This window comes from Pteropus vampyrus, unplaced genomic scaffold (genome assembly GCF_000151845.1).
Source record: "Pteropus vampyrus isolate Shadow unplaced genomic scaffold, Pvam_2.0 Scaffold6, whole genome shotgun sequence".
Taxonomy (NCBI): domain Eukaryota; kingdom Metazoa; phylum Chordata; class Mammalia; order Chiroptera; family Pteropodidae; genus Pteropus; species Pteropus vampyrus.
The window spans coordinates 4,930,402-4,941,086 of NW_011888787.1; the positions used below are offsets into that span (position 1 = coordinate 4,930,402).

The 10,685-nt window shown below is 40.2% G+C and overlaps 1 pseudogene; it reads right to left on the reverse strand.

The window, feature by feature from the left end:
* Positions 1-3,435: 3,435 nt before the first annotated feature.
* On the reverse strand, positions 3,436-4,408 carry LOC111744389 (annotated as a pseudogene).
* Between the last annotated feature and the right edge of the window lie 6,277 nt (positions 4,409-10,685).

The window sequence follows — 10,685 nt, forward strand, 5'->3', positions numbered from 1 at the left end:
GCTCTCCATCTCAGGCATGGACATGTACATTGCCAATTCCACTTAATAGCTTCTGGGCAGAATTGTTGGGGAAGAGAAAAAGAAAGGGAAAGAAGAGCACAGTGACCATTTTTAATATTTATCAGTTGTAACAGACCATGTTGATTGCCTTCTCAATAACCATTCTTCCCGCATCTTTTGTTCCTTGCAGCCAAAAGAATTCTAACTGCTCAACTAACCTTATGGATGCCCCTTCTCTCAGCATACCTTGTTTCTTTCTCAGAGGCTACAGCCTTTTCTCACTTTTCTTTTCCCCAACCCCTAAACCACAAAATTACCTGCATCTCCACGTAATTCCGCAGCAGCGACATCCTTTCTCTTATCCCATGTGTGTTCTACATCCTATCTTCTTCTAGATTCTTAGAGTCTGCTTTATTAACAAGTTTCCTTTCTTTTCTTTATTTTCAAACTCTGGATTATCATTAGTTCTTTCCTGTAAGCAGAAACATGATCAAGTCTCTCCCTTATAAACAAAATAAACCCTCAGAATTTGGATAAGTATAGGAAAACATGTAATATCTACAAATTTTTTGATCCAATAATTCCACTTGTAAAAATCACTACTAATTTATCAAATATTTATGAGCACCTATGTGCCAAGTACTGTGAATAAAATGGTAAACAGAAACATATAATTTCTGCTTTAATGGAGCTTAATGAGAGAGACAAATGTCAATCAGATAATCACACTAATGAATGCATTATTGTCAATTGAGACCTTAATGATAAAATGAAATGTTATATACTTGTATTTGCTGGTCTCTATTCCAAACGCTTTCCATGTGTTAATTTAACCATAAAAACTTATTACATGCTCTATAATGTTTATAGTTTTAATATGCCCACCACTATTATACCCATTAGCAGATAAAGAAACTGAGGCAGAGAGAGGTTCAATAACTTGTCCAAGGTCACACAGCCAATAAGTGTTAGATCTGGCTCCTGCTCTTAACCATTATAATATATTGCTTTTCATGAGTAGCTATGAAGGGAAAAAACAGGGATCTATGAGAAAGGAGCTCTCTGAGGAAGTACTGCTTGAGCTCAGACCCCAAGTTGGAGTAGGCATTAACTCTGCCAAGTGGGTGGTGGAGGCAGTGGCAGTGGTAGAGGAAATAATCATTCCAGCTGAAGGACAGAATGTGCAAATGCCCTGAGGCAAAAGGGAGCATGGCACAGTGAAGAAATTGAAAGGCCGGTGTAGCTAGAATGTAGAAAACAACAGGAAAGTGAGACATTACATTGCTGAGAGGTAGGTAGTCCCGGCCAGATGAAACAGGGTCTGATAGGCTCTTAAGGATTTTGTTTTCACCCTAAGAGTAGGAGAAAGATATGGAGTTGAGGGTTGAGAGAGCAGGGAACAGTTTCCCTTTGAATGGATTACTTTTACTGCAGCTTACTGCAGTGGATTGCTGGGGAGTCACAATGTAGGCAGAGGTGAGTGTGGTGGTATCTTTAATGCCATAATTTGATTTAGGGTGGTGACAGTGGAAATGGAGACAAATGAAGGGATTTGGAGAAATATTTAGAAAGTCAAATTGACAAGACTGGGTAATAGATTGGATATGAGGGGTAAGAAGTTGTAGGTTTTAAGGATGACCCCCTCCTATATCCAATCTGTCAATAAAATCAGTGAATTTATCTTCTAAATATCTATCTTTTTAGTGTAAATAAGTAAGCGGTAACACATTCTTCGAGACAGGGAATGTGGAAAAGAATGAGGAGATTTGGGGAGAAGATTATTGAGTCTTGGACATGCTGAGTTTGAGGCGTGTTTGAAACATTCGAGTGGAGGTCGTTGAGGACCCACCTCAGCAAGACCTGTTTTGGTGTAGCGATGGGAGGGGCAGCCAGGGTGGAACAAGGAATGAGTGGATGTGAGGAAGCGGAGACCACTAGAGAGACAAATATATTTGAAAAAAGGTTACATGTTAATTTGCCTTTATTCGTAGTAGCAACAGACATCGAACGCAATCTAGTTATCTGATAACTTATAGGAATCCTTCAAATTTACACATTAAAAAATTTTACAATGAGTATACTCCTTGAATCAGCAATTCCATTTTTAGGAATATTCAGAAGAAATAATTATAGACATGAAAGGAAGTATTCATCACAATGTTTATCACAGTACTGTTTATAATAGCAAAATACTGAAAACAACTGCATTGTGTAAAAACAGCTAATACATTACAGTATACTCACATTATGAAATCTGTTTATTGTCTAAATTGGGATGTATCTTACTGGTTGCAAGAATTAGAGAAATGTGTGTGGAAGCACTTCGTAAATTGTAAATGGCTCTTCAAATATTGTGTTTAATTACTGTAATTACCAGTGTGCCCCTGGAACGCCTTGGAAATATAGAAAAGCCAACAGTTAGCAATTAGCATTCTGCCATTTGTCCCTCTTTTCCTGATAATAGTGGTTCTCTAACTCATTTACACAACATAACCCCCAGAAGTCGAAGTGCACTCTGCATGGCATCACGAACATCTGAGAAGCAAACTTTATTATTTTTCCTTTGATTTTGTGTTTATCTTAAGCCTTATGGTTATGTAATTTAAAAATTTGTGATTTTTATATCTCCTCTACTTTAATCCTGCTAATGAGTTGAGAAAAGCACCCTTACCAATCACACATACATAGGAATTATAGAGAGGTTCATGTGTTTTTGATTAGCTCTCTAAAGACAATCCTGAATCATAACTTAGACTTACTTAGCTAGTAAAGTATTCAAGAGCAAAGTTTAACTTGCTATTATGGCTTGTCATGCTGACTTTCAAAAGCATCTGATCCTGATAGATTATCTATACAACGTGAGAAGTGTTAAGCATTCTTTGATATTATACACAAACCACACTAACATGCTTTTCATTAAGTAAAAGGCATCGTTTTCAATAGAAGGAATTTTAGATTGGCATGGTAAAGACCAAAAAGATAAAGAGGATATTACAACCTTATCTTCAGCCCTTTAACACCCTAATGAACACAAAATGGAACACAGGTGAGTCTTGCTCAGTTCTATGAGACAGTGGAGAGTTTTTCCCAATATTTAAATATATTCGTATAACCAGTTTTTTAAATCTAAATATAAAACTAGTCTCCTATAGTTTTGAGATGACATCTGCCATCTTTGTGAAAAGTTGAATATTACTGATCAAGTCCAATCATATCTTTAGAATGGGGAAACAGTGATAGCACTTGCTGAACTGGAATTACTATCTAAATTTTAAGGGCTGATCATATTAATTTAAGTACAGGCCAATCTTATTTAAATCAGGACTGACCAACAAAATTATTCTATCAGCCATTCATGATCTGAATACTTGTGCATGAGATCAGTTTAAATGTTACACAAAAGACATTTCCATTTTGTAAGAAATAAGGCAGTGCCTAACTATTATTAATTAGTATTTTGAGATAAGCTATCAAGTCTGCCTTTCTGTCTTCTTAATGCCAGTGAAGATTATTTTTATCCCAGGGGTGTACTTCTAGGGATTCTCTAAATTCACTTCTCCCCAGGTGATGCTTTTGTTCTCACTGGCATCAGTGTTTGAGAATCCAGGGGACTGACCTATCTTCTGCCCAAAGAGACCATGATTTTTTGTATTTGTCTTCCTTTCTGTGGTGTGGCACTGGACACACTTCTGGACAAAAATCTTGCCCTTTTTAACGTCATATACGTCCTGCTGAGTCCAAGGACATGCTAAGTCCAAGGCACATGTGTTCAGAGACGTAAACTTTAAATCACAAAATGCCACCCTTTATATCCCCTGGCCTCACCGACTCGTGACTGCAAGTATGACACGTTAATAGAAATGCCCCGTATCTCTGTTGCAGCCGGGCATTTCTCTGCTGGTCCTCGTGAACTCTTTTGCTCCTGCTGTTGACCACTGTTTCTCTGTCCCAGAGTTGCAGAACTGCCTTTGCAAATTTTCCTGCTATTTTTGGGCCACTGCTTTAGGGTCACCAACCTCCTGTGCCCAGCCGAGGGATTATGCTCTAATCATTGCTCACCTGTGTCATTCCCGTGCTCTTTCTCTTTTCTGGACAACTAGAAAGTTCTTTCCACCCTGGTTACCAGCAATTTCAGGGGAGTTTTCTCCATAGCAGAACTGCTAGGCACCTACTGAGAGCTCTCTTCTTTATTTCAGAACTGTGTTTTTCTCATAATGCTTGGGCAAACGGGTCCGGGGTAAAAGATAGCCTAGGTCAGGAGAATGGCTGGACACAGCCTCTACTGTACACTTTGCACAGTTCAGCCCTTAGTACGATTTCTCTTTTTGAGATTTTTCTCTGCGGTACCTTTGCGTCTTCCTCCAGTTCTGCCCCTTTCAAGAACCTTCAGGTCTACTTTTACCTTCATTTGTTTACCATACTCCAGGTACTATTAGCACTTAACAAATACTTAATTGTCAGACAACCTTGGGGTAGGTCACACTAGTAAGAAACACCCTTTGACAACTGAGGAAACTGAGGCAAGTTAAGTAAGTTACCCCAAGTCACACAGCTAGTTTTTGGTGGAACCAGGTTTAAAACCAGATATGTTGGCTCCAGAGCACAGATTCAACCTCCAGGCTACGCAGTCTCTCTGTCACAGATATGTCATATCATATCTCAGCCTCATGAATGAATTCACAGTTCTCCTGCAGGATTTCTAAGCTCCCATTGCAAATCAAGGATGTGGCCAGGTATCTTTTTTAGTGTCTCCAAGTATTACATAACAGTTTAATTCCAGGCACTGCCTTCTCAGAGCACACAGTAAATTGCATGGGGGCAATTTCCTCTCTCTAAAATTATACAGTCTTTGAAAACAAAAGTTTTACACTAGATTTTAATAAAGGCAAACAGTAGCAGGCATCAAAAGGTTAAGAAAAATTCAAAGCTTTTGTTTGAGAAATTCGGCCATTAACTTATGTTTTTTAAGTCAATTTGAAGAAAAGTATTTGCTCCTTATTATATATACTCATACTTTTCACCACCTGCACAGATGCCACCCTAGTCCAATCAACCATTATTGATTAGTAGCCTAAAATGTCTTCCTTCTTCCACTCTGGCCCTCTACAAGTGATTTATCCAAGAAAGCCACAGTGTCTCTTTTTAACTTCGAGTCTTTGCTCAAAATTCATCCAAGACTTCCCATTTCTCTCAGCATCTTAAAACTTGGGTGTGAATGCTCCTTGGGTACTCCAGTGGAGGAAAATTTCCCAAGGGGTATACGAGTATGTATATATGTATAGATTTTTTTTTTTAATGCAGTGCTTATATCTATAAAAATGAAAAAAGTGAAATTGACACAGGATCTTATCTCTTCCTAGTAATGCCGTACACACCAATGTCTACATAAACTAATTGAAAAAAGAAAAAAAAAAAAACAAACTACCAGCCATCTTATTAAAACACTACCAATAACACTTTTCATGTTTAATATTTAACAAAACATAACATTTTTAAATTATGTACCTTTAAAATGGATGCTGGTGGAGCTTCCAGCCAAGATGGTGGAATAGATGGATGCTGTGCTCACCTACTTTCATGACTACATCAAAATTACAACTAAAGTACAGAACAACCATTGTTGAGAATCACCTGAAGTCTAGCTGAACAGAAGTCCTATAATGAAGGACATACAGAAGAGGCCACATCAAGACTGGTAGTAGAGGTGAAGATGTGGAACAAGCTGGTTCCACACCCACATGTGGTGGTGAAAAATTGGGAGGGATATCTTAGCTGTGTAGGTCCCCCATGAGGAGTACCAGCTCCACACCAAGGTCCCCAACCCAGGGTTCCAGTGCTGAGAAGAGAAGGTCCCACAACTTCTGGCTGTGAAAACCAGCAGAGATTGTGGCTGAGTGAGACAGAGGGCAGCTGGAGTCACAGGCTTCCTCTTAAAGGGACAGCACATGGACTTACTTGCTTACAAACTCACAAGCTCTGAGCTCCAGTGCTGGGGCAGTAGCTCAAAAGGCACGAGGGACATACGGGGAGGAAGTGAATTGTCTGACTTTAGGGCAAGGGCTGAAGGGGCAGTGTTCTCAAAGACAGAAGTGCTGGCAGAGCCATTGTTCCTTTGTTGAGCCCTCCCACCATCCATCCTGCACACGTAGGTGGGTACCATCAACCTGGTTAACACCATTCGCTCTGCCCTGGTGATTCCAAGACCCCATCCCACCCAACTTGTGGGCATACCTAAGCCCCTTCCAGTGTCTTTTCCATACAAATGACTTGTCTTGACTCATGCTGCAGACTTTCCTAAAATCTCTTGAAGGTTCACAAACCACAAACAAGCAGCATCTGGCCTCAGTGTGCCCTACTCCTCTTGCTAAGCAGCTCCAAGCCTGGCACTAATGGCAGCCAGCCTCAGTTTTCAGCCTAGCCTCACCCATTCACCTCCAAGCCCAGCACAAATGACAACCATCTGCAGATCACTTTGTAGCTCATACCGAGTGGCCCCCAGGTAGGGCACAGGCCGAGGCTGACTTGGCATGTAACAGAGCTTCCCACTCCCAAGATTCCCCAGAACCAGCAACCCTGTGGCCAACTTCAGATCACACTAGAGCATCATCCAACCACCTCCACAAACAACACACTTAGGCAGACTCAGCAGACACCAGAGCCCCGCTAAAGCAAATCCTGCTCTATAAGGTCAGCCCCTGCATAACAGATCCTCCACTGTAGTTAGAGCCAGTCTTCAACAATCAGCCTCCCACTGATTGACCAAGGTTCAATCCCTTCCACTGACGTGCCAACAGCAATCAATGATCAACTACAACAGGAGGAAACACACAACTTACACAAGGGACACACCTGGAGCACCCAGCTCTAGTGACCAAGGAGACTGCACCACTGGGCCTCACAGGACACCTACTACATAAGGCCACTCTACGAAGACCAAGAGACATAGAAGCTTTACCTAATACATAGAAACAAACACAAGGAGGCAGCCAAAATAGTGAGACAAAGAAACATGTCCCAAATGAAAGATCAGAAGAAAGCTCCAGAAAAAGAACTAAACAAAATGGAGACAAGCAATCTACCAGATTTAAAGCTCAAAACACTGGTTATAAGGATGTCCAGTGATCTCACTGAGAACTTCAACAAAGGGAGAAAGGAAACATAAAAAAGAACCAGTCAGAAATAAAGAAAGCAATAACTGAAATGAAGAATAAAGTGGAGGGAATCAACAGTAGATTAGATGAAGCAGGGGGCTGAATCAGCGATTTGGGAGATAAGGTAGCAGAAAACATCCAATCAGAGCAGCAAAAAGAAAAAAAATCCAAAAATGAGCATAGTTTAAGGGGCCTCTGGGAAAATACCAAGTGAACCAAGAGTCACATCATAGGGGTAACCAGAAGAAAAGACAGAGTAAGGAATCGAAAACCTAGTTGAAGAAATAACAATGGAAAACTTCTCTAACCTGGAGAAAGAAATAGACATACAAGCCCAGGAAGCGCAGAGAGTCTTAAAGAAGATGAACCCAAAGACGCCCACACCAAGACACATCATAATTAAAATGCTAAAAGTTAAAGACAAAGAGAGAATCTTAAAAGCAGCAAGAGAAGGGCAGTTAGATATCTACAAGGGAGCTCCCATTAGACTGTCAGATGATTTCTCAACAGAAACTGCAAGCCAGAAAGGACTGGCAGGAAAATTCAAAGTGATGAAAAGCAAAGACCTACAACCCAGATTACTCACCAAAGTTATCAATTACAATTGAAGGACATAAAAAGAGCTTCTGTGACAAGAAAAAGCTCAGGGAGTTCATCACCACCATATTATAAGAAATGTTAAACAGATTTAAGAAGAAAAAGATCAAAGTATGAAAAAAATGGCATTAATTATATATCTAATAATTACTTTTAATATAAATGGATTAAATGCTCCAATCAAAAGATATAGTGTGGCTGAATGGATAAGAAAACAAGACCCTTGCACAGGCTGCCTACAAGAGACTCACTTCAGATCTAAAGATGCACATAGACTGAAAGAAATGGAAAACATATTTGATGAAAATGAAAAAAAAAAAAAAAAGCTGGGGTAGCAACTTATACCAGACAAAATAGACTTCAAAGTAAAGGCTATAACAAGAGACAAAGAAGGACCCAATAATTCGACTTCTGGGCACTTAACCAAAGAAACCGAAAACACTAATTTGAAAAGACATTCATTTATATGTTCATTGCAGCATTATTTACAACAACCAAGGTACAGAAACAACCTAAGTGTCCATCAATAGATGAATGGATAAAGTAGTACATATATATAATGGAACATTACTCAGCCTTAAAAAAATGAAATCTTGCCATTTGTGGTAACATGGATTGACTAGAGGGTACCGAGTTAAATGAAGTAGAAAAAGATAAACACCACATGATTTCACTTATATGTGGAATCTAAAAAACAAAATAAATGAACAAACAAAATAGAAACAAACTTATACAGAGAATATTTTGATGGCTGCCAGATAGGGGGATGAGGTAAGGGATTAAGAAGTACAAATTGGCAGTTACAAAATAGTCTGGGGCTGTAAAGTATAGCATAGTAAATACAGTCAATAATATTGTAACTATGTATTATGTCAGATGGGTACTAGATTTATCAGGGTGATTACTTTCTAAGTTATATGTCTAATCGTTGTACACCTGCAACTAATATTGTACATCAACTGTAATCAAGAAATAAAATTATTTAAAAAAATAATACAAAATGGATGCTGGTGTTTAAGCCACTTTAGTGTTTACTGTTCCATTGGATTGAAAAGTAATGTAACAGTTAATTTAAAAATGTGAGTTGTAAAATGTCAGAAATTGAACTCTTGTCACTTATTATATAGTCAACTTACAGTGTTTGAGGGGGAAAAAATAGTTCTTTCAAAGTTCTTTTCAAGGGCATAAAAGTTAAAATTGAAGACTATTTCTGTGTATGACCTGGCCCCCTAAATTTTCTCATGTCATGTTCTACTTTTTCACTTGTTCAAGTCACTCCAGCCACACCGTCTCCTTGCAGTTCCTCTAACAAGCCATGAATCTCTGCCTCAGAACCTACTTACTGTTTGTTCTGCTGCCTGGAACACTCTTCTGCAAGAGAGCCACCAGGCTTGTTCACAGAGACCTTCCACAATCATCTCTAATCTCTTTTACAGTGCTTAGGGTTTTTTTTAATAGCATATATTTATTTTCTATGTCCCTTCGTTATTGTTGAACAAACTCAAAAAGAGTTTAGAGGCTTTGGCTAGAAATGATTTATTCAAGGGTCTTTAGGTTTGCAAACCAGAAACACAACTAGGCAAAAACCCAGACGTGTTCTTAAGAGTTCTTATAGTAAAAAATGCATGTTTGAGGAAAATCAGTCCTGCGTTCCTAGCCCTAGGATTGGTCGAGGATGGTTATCAGTCAGATGTCAGGTGGTCCGAATTGGTGAGTCTAATCAAGAGGGTTATCGGAGGTCTGATGTTATGTCCAGGCATTGTTGCAGAACAGGAAAGTTCAAAAGTTTAAGTTCTCAGGCTAGTTAAAACAAAATAGAATAGTTTCCTCATACCACAACCTACTTGATTTCAGTAATTTAGAAGCTTGCCTACAGTGATTCCGTTTTATTTCTTCACTCTATTCATTAGATTGCAGACTCCTTGAAGGTAAGGATCTCCTTTGTTCTCTGCTGTAATCCTAAAGACTCTAAAACACTACTGGCTACATACTAAGAGGTCAATATTTTTGAAAGAATAAATGAAAAATGTTTCCAGATGGCTTGTTTTAAGGACTTATAGCAGCAGCTTAAAGAACAAGTTTCTTGGGAACACTGTCAGAAGAAAGCGCTTCATGACCCTAACTTTAAAACAGTCCATTGCACTCCATAAAGTCCCCAGTGTACTTGTTTCTCAAAGACCCCTCTCTGAAAGCTTCTATAACCAACATTGTTAAGGCAGTTGTAATCCGACTCATGCTAAGGCACTAAGAGGGACTCTTAGGACCTAATCTGGTTAGATGACTGCTTAGGCGACTCCCTAAACTGACGCACATCAGACTCAAAGAGACTTTTCAACATCCACCAGCCCGCTCTCCCACTTCCTGATACAGATTTGGGGTGTGGTCCTGCTATCTCGGCTTTGAAAAAGTTCCTCAGTTGATTGGTTTTCTGATAGGAAACCACAACTGAAATATCAATCACTTTAAGCTAAAAACAGCTGTTAAAGAGTTTCTTCCTCGCCGGGTCTTTTCAGCTGATTTCTGGTAGGGCCCAAAAAAAAAAAAAAAAAAAAGCGCCTCTTTACTGTGCCACTGAAGAAAAACCACCCAAAGGAACGCGGACGATTAAAGAACAGTGAGGAGGTCCGCACCTCGGCCCTGGCGTTCGACCGTGCAAATGAGGTTTCCGCGGAGACGCGCCTGCCTCTGGGGACGGCGCCGCCCTGGAGACGCTAGAGGTGCAGGAACCAGCCCGAGCCTCTTCCGCGCTCTCCGCCCGCCACCGCCGCGACCGAGCTCACAACCACCCCTAGGCAAAGGCAGTTCAACGTCAACGGCCTGCAGCCTTAAAGGGGAGCCGAGCCGCCGCGGCGCACAGGGCGCGAGCCCAGGGGCCCGGAGGGGCGGTGAGGACCGTTCCGCGCCCGCGCCTCGAGTTCCCGCCTCCCCCAGGACGTC